Source organism: Eptatretus burgeri, chromosome 2 (genome assembly GCF_056783735.1).
Source record: "Eptatretus burgeri isolate ZD-2024b chromosome 2, Ebu_testis_v1, whole genome shotgun sequence".
NCBI lineage: Eukaryota > Metazoa > Chordata > Myxini > Myxiniformes > Myxinidae > Eptatretus > Eptatretus burgeri.
The window spans coordinates 19,554,345-19,561,462 of NC_140962.1; positions in this window are offsets into that span (position 1 = coordinate 19,554,345).

Here is a 7,118-nt window from a genome sequence, read left to right on the forward strand (position 1 = left end):
ATGACCTTAACGGTGGCCGTCGCCCCACAGCACACACGCGCCAAATGACCCACCTTGTGACAATTCAAACACACGTTGCCTTTACACGGGCATGCACGGCGCAGGTGTCGACCTCCACATCCCAAGCATGTCCGCGGGGTCACCCCGCCGCACGTGCGGCCGCGTGGCGACGTCCGACCCGCATCGAAGGTCATGCGCGCGCCCCGGGGTGCTCGCGACCCCGCGTGGCCGGTGATGGCTCAAACATCCCCGCGAGTCTGCTCGACCGCTGTAGCCGTGCTGACCGCCGAGTCGAATGTAATGGCTTCATCCTTCAGCCGTAAAACCGCTGAAACCATCTTCGCATCTCGTAAACCAGCAATAAAACGATCTCTGAGCCGAGCTGGCCGCTCCCCCGCCGTGAACTTGCAGGCCACCGAAGAATGCTTAATCCGCGCCACGAACTCAGCGACGCGTTCCTCTGCCCCTTTCGAGAGGCGAGCGAACTGGAATCGAGCGAGCTGCAATGACTTCTCCGGCGCCATGTGCGCTTTCATTTTCTCCACAATGTCCCGAAACGACAGCTCGTCATCATGGGGCCTGTTCGGTGCCACTAAATCACCCAGCAGCCGATAATGCTCCGGCGAAAGCGAAGCGAGCAAGATCGACTTCTGCTTGCTCTCGTCGACCACATCGTTCGCGTGGAAATAACATTCCAATTGCTCCGAAAACAATTCGAAGTCGTCCCCGTCGAAAACGGGCATAAGTCCGTATTCAACCATCCTCGTCAGCCAACTAGAGTGTATGAGGTGCAGTGGGACACAAGAAGCATGCGGGCCAGCATCTACTCCGCTTTATTGCGCGACCAGAAGCACACTGCTGCCACCCCTAGCGGGCGAGGCATGATATACGAAAACCCAATCACGTGACACAGCACAATCTGTATTTGTTCTTGATAAATGTCAGTGAGGAAAAGGTCTTCTCACAAAGGTATGTAGATCCAAATGGAATAAGTATATCAATTGCAGCCTTTGATAGTCCTGGGTATTCTGCGGCCACTGACAGCCAGAATTCCTCCAGTGTGGATGAGGCAAAGGCGGTCTTTAATGTGCGGTCAGGGGAGAGGTCCAAGAGCGCATCCTCAAGCTCCAATGACAGGTGTCGGGCAGATGAGGTGATGAAAGGCTGGCGTATCCAGTCGTTTCTCTCTGGGGTGTTGTCTTTTGGGAAGTACCTATTGAAGTGGCCAAGCAGGCTTCTGAGGTGAGTAGCAATAAGTCCTTTTATTGTTTGGATGCTTATGTCAAATTTGTCCATGAAGTCCTCGAGCTCAGGGAACATTTCCACACTGCCTTCTTCGACTCGCGCTGCCCACCACTCAAGCTCCTTAGTAAACGCTGTAACCTTGTCAGAAAGCGTGAGGACATTGGTGTTTGGGCCTTGGAGAGACAAGTTTAGACTGTTCAGTTTATCAAATATGCCTGCCAGATATGCAAGGCCAGTAACCCATGTGGGGTCGGTCAGGTGGTCAGCGAGGGGGGGGGGGGAGCCGCAATCTGAGAGGAAAATGCGAACTTCCTCACGCAGTTCAAACAGTCTGGTTAAAACTTTCCCCCGTGATAGCCATCTGACCTCTGTGTGAAATAGTAGAGATTCGTGTTCCGATCCCATTTCCTGGCAGAGTGTGGCAAACAGTCTGGTATTCACCGGACGAGATTTGAAGAAGTTTACCACTTTAATTGCTGTTTGGAGAACATTGCAGAGTTGTGGCTCGAGGTTCTTGCTGGCGAGGGCTTCTCTGTGAATAATGCAATGAGTGAATTTGACATGCGGCGCCACTTCCAAAAGTTTAGCTTTCAGTCCCCTTCTTGTCCCCTGCATGGCGCCAGCTCCATCTGTACACACAGAGATGCAATTTTCCCAACTTAGCCCCTCCTCGTGCAGTTTACTGTCCAGTTTGTTAAAAATGTCACGACCAGTGCAAGTTCCTTCAAGTGTCGAGCAAAACAACATATCCTCGTACATTTTCCCCTCGTAGCTGTATCTTGCAAAAACAAGTAACTGTGCATCACTGGAAACATCCGTTGTTTCGTCAATTTGGAGGGAAAATCTTCCACTTTTCTTCACTCGGTCAATGAGCTGCTCTTTAATGTCGTTGGCCATTTCACCAATGCGCCTCGCCATTGTGTCATTAGACTGTGGAATAGTCTCAAGTGTGCTAGCTATTTTTTCACCATGCATAGCTCTGGTCATTGCAATCGCTGCTGGGTGGATCAGGCTCTCTGCAATAGTATGGGGCTTTTTGGAATGAGCAACCAGGTATGCCACTTCATATGAAGCCAACAGGGCTTTGACAGGGATTGCAGAGTGCTCACGTACAGTCGTCTTTTGGCTCTGTAGTTCTCCCTCCATACGACGAAAGCTTGTGAATCCGTACTGCAGAAAGTCAGTCTGATATTTCCGATGCTTATTGGAGGCCAAATCTGTCGCCGGCACCTTACATTTTTCAATTGAACTTATAACAGTTGGCCCACATTCACATGTGTTGTCTTGGTCCGCATCTTGAGCTGGCAGACGTTTTTTGATAAGCCACCGATCCATATTCAGCCACCTTGCAGTAGTTAGCTAGCACTAACATTGACTTTCAGCACCCATCTATCTATCTATCTATCTATATATATATATATATATATATATATATATATATATATATATATATATATATCTCTCTCTCTCTCTCTCTCTCTCTCTCTCTCTCTCTCTCTCTCTCTCTCTCTCTCTCTCTCTCTCTCTCTCTCTCTCTCTCACACACATACACATACACACTTCACTTGCTGCTCAAATCTGTTTCATGATGACTACATTATAACATTGGTATGGGAGATTTAATTGAAAAATCATTTTCAAAAAATATTTATGAATTTCTTTATTATATATTTGTTTGTTTATTTGTTTTGACAACCTTCCCGCGACCCCCAAAAACAATCTCGCGATGCCCTGGTTGACAACCATTGTACGAGATGACCCGTGAACCCGTTGGGTTCCCGTTGATAGCGGTTGATTAAAAAAATCAATTCAAAAACAGACAAAAAAAAAGATAGCTCCTGCGAACTATACCGCTGATTTTGTGTGCATTGATCAAATACTCCCGGAGAGTAATTGACTGAATCGGGAATCGGTGTCGACGTGGGTGGAGACGAGGAGCAGGAAACACAGACCGTCCGGGCAAGAGGGACTGTCCCGACCTTTATAGGGCCCGCAGCTCGGGGGGAGGGGCCATGCCGAATCCAAACGTCATCCCCGAATCGGGCGCTCCGATTGGCCCCGACCCATCACATGGCCTGCCAGCTTGGGCCAGAAACCGCCTCACTTCATTTCCGGTGTAACAGGATAAGCCGCCCCCAGGACAACTTCCCCCCTATGGCCAAAATAGATTTATACTAAAAATATATACCTCTCGGTGTTCATGTTCTTTACATACTATTTTTTATCCATATGTATTCTATTCCCCGAGGGGGGCGGGAGTTGTCCAGGGGCGGGGGGGGGGGTAGTTAAACTGTTACACCGGCAAGGCCACCCCAAACAGCGGCAATATTGCGCAACGATTCCACGAGATGACATGAATCGCCCACATCAAAATTGGCACGTGAATCATCCTGCAAAAAACCCCGGGCGAGTGGTTGAGGGTCCCGCACGCCTGCTCAGACGTCCGACCAGCGCCAATCAACGCGTTCGTTCCGTGCGTGCCAACGTGGCCGCACTGTACATTCCCTGGCTCGATCGCAGCCTCACTGGCCGCAGAGAAGAGAAGACGTTCACCATCCGTGGAGAATCCAACGCTGCCAGCGAGGACCCAAGGTACACTGCCATGGATAAATCCATGCACGTTTCACGAGCGGCGTACGTGTCTGCTTTTGAGCACATTCCATACAGTGCGCGCGGTTCCGCCATTACGCACATGGCCAGCGCTCGCATTCACACGACTCCGCGAGCGTGTGCGTGGGGCGAACACCAACATGCGTCGGGTATTGAGGTTAAAAAAAGAACAAGCCGCTTCTACCCGCACACTCGTATCCTGCCCAACATGGCGTGGAGTCGGCTTTATTGGCCTCTGTACGTATTTTGTACAGCGTGGGTGTCATGCTGGCCGTGTTTCCCGTGCCGTGAAAAACACCATTCGTGCAGCCTCTAAAGAGGTATTTATTTGCATGACTTTCTAATGCAATCGGCAATTCTCCCCAGACCATCGGAAGCTCGAGTCGACAATCCCGCATTGCCAAGCGCACATCACTCGCCGCACACGCCGGGTTTACGGCTCGCCCAGGAATGAGAATCTCTGGGCACCGGATCCCTCACCGGCGCACGTGGGCACCGCACGAACTGGCTTCCAAGGTGCACGTGGCTGATTTACCTCAGGAATAATCAGAAAAGAAGAAGAGTGGGGATAAAATGAAGGAGAAAATTATTTAAGCAACCCCAGCTATTAGATAATCGCAACGCACTCCCTTGTTGTCCCGCGAAACACAAGGAAGGTGACTATCAACACGTATAATAATGGAATAACTGTCTTGGGACACCTATCTGTTGTTTGCATGTGGTTCTGAGAACCGCAACAATATATATATATATATATATATATATATATATATATATATATATATATATATATATATATATATATATATATATATATATATATATATATATATATACACACACAGTGGGGAGAACAAGTATTTGATACACTGCCGATTTTGCAGGTTTTCCCACTTACAAAGCACATAGAGGTCTGTCATTTTTATCATAGGTACACTTCAACTGTGAAAGATGGAATCTAAAACAAAAATCCTGAAAATCACATTGTATGATTTTTAAATAATTAATTTGCATTTTATTGCACGAAATAAGGATTTGATCACCGACCAACCAGAAGAATTCCGGCTCTCACAGACCTGTTAGTGTTGTATTTAAGAAGCCCTCCCATTCTCCACTCATTACCTGCATTAACTGCACCTGTTTGAACTCGTTATCTGCATGAAAGACAGCTGTCCACATTCAATCAATCAGACTCCAACCTCTCCACAATGGGCAAGACCAGAGAGCTGTCTAAGGACATCAGGGACAAAATTGTAGACTTGCACAAGGCTGGGATGGGCGACAGGACAATAGGCAAGCAGCTTGGTGAGAAGGCAACAACTGTTGGTGCAATTATTAGAAAATGAAAGAAGTTCAAGATAACAGTCAATCTCCCTTGTTCTGGGGCTCCATACAAGATCTCACCTCGTGGAGCCTCAATGATCATGAGAAAGGTGAGGGATCAGCCCAGAACTACACGGCAGGACCTGGTCAATGACCTGAAGAGCTGGGACCACAGTATCAAAGAAAATCATAAGTAACACACTACGCCGTCATGGATTAAAATCCTGCAGCGTATGCAAGGTCCCTCTGCTCAAGCCAGCGCATGTCCAGGCCCGTCTGAAGTTTGCCAATGACCATCTGGATGATCCAGAGGAGGAATGGGAGAAGGTCATGTGGTCTGACGAGACCAAAATAGAGCTTTTTGGTTTCAACTCCACTCGCCGTGTTTGGAGGAAGAAGAAGGATGAGTACAACCCCAATAACACCATGCCAACCGTGAAGCATGGAGTTGAAAACATCATTCTTTGGGGATGCTTTTCTGCAAAGGGGACAGGATGACTGCACCTTATTGAGGGGAGGATGGATGGGGCCATGTATCGCGAGATCTTGGCCAACAACCTCCTTCCCTCAACAAGAGCATTGAAGATGGGGCGTGGCTGGGTCTTCCAGCATGACAACGACCCGAAACACACAGCCAGGGCAACTAAGGAGTGGCTCCCGAAGAAGCATCTCAAGGTCCTGGAGTGGCCTAGCCAGTCTCCAGACCTGAACCCAATAGAAAATCTTTGGAGGGAGCTGAAAGTCTGTGTTGCCCAGTGACAGCCCCGAAACCTGAAGGATCTGGAGAAGATCTGCATGGAGGAGTGGGCCAAAATCCCTGCTGCAGTCTGTGCAAACCTGGTTAAGAACTATAGGAAACGTCTGATCTCTGTAATTGGAAACAAAGGTTTCTGTACCAAATATTAAGTTCTGTTTTTCTGATGTATCAAATACTTATTTCATGCAATAAAATGCAAATTAATTATTTAAAAATCATACAATGTGATTTTCAGGATTTTTGTTTAAGATTCCGTCTTTCACAGTTGAAGTGTACCTATGATAAAAAAAGTTACAGACCTCTACATGCTTTGTAAGTGGGAAAATCTGCAAAATCGGCAGTGTATCAAATACTTGTTCTCCCCACTGTATATCTATATATATATATTGTTGCGGATTCGCGCCCGCCGGCGTGCGAACGGCCACGTAACTCGAATCGCGGCACGTCGCCCACCGGATGGACAATCCCGTCGTGACCCTCTCGGACTAACGCTGGGAACTAGTCACGGGTGGGCCTTTCGGCCTCACCACGATCGTGCCAATCGGCCCCCCGCGTGGGATAGGGTTGCTCGCCAAATTCGACCTACCTAAGTACCCACACGGAGGGTAGACCGGGCGATCGCACCTCGCCACAGGTCGACTTCGGACGCGGGCCACTTTAAGCGACCCGTTCCGTACTATCGGGATAACCGAGCGGTGTTATCGTCAACCTCGACGGTTCGATTAATTATTGGGCGTATTTAGCCCACGACCAACCCTTTACGTGAAGTAAGATGGAGATTCAATAAAGGAAAAGACGAAGCGAAATGGGAAAAACAGTTCAACATAAAGCACATTTATTCCGTGGCAAACGGAAAGCACACATATACAATTATACACCAAAAGCAAATGTAAAAATAGAAGAAACACACAATTCTGCACAAAAAGCAAATGCAACAATGCAGATCTACTACCGACTACCGAGCACACGGCAACACTTATACAGTTTTACTTCACAGACGGCGCCGCCAACACATATACTCAAAGCAAAAGAAAAAGGGACCACCCTCAACGATGAGGGGGGCAGACGGGCCTGGGGCCGAGACCGCGTCGAGCCTACCCGTCTGGTGATGAGCCGCAAAATGGCGGTGGCGCCCCGACTCCGCGGGCCTCGCTGGCACTGCCTGGAATGGGGTGGGAACGGG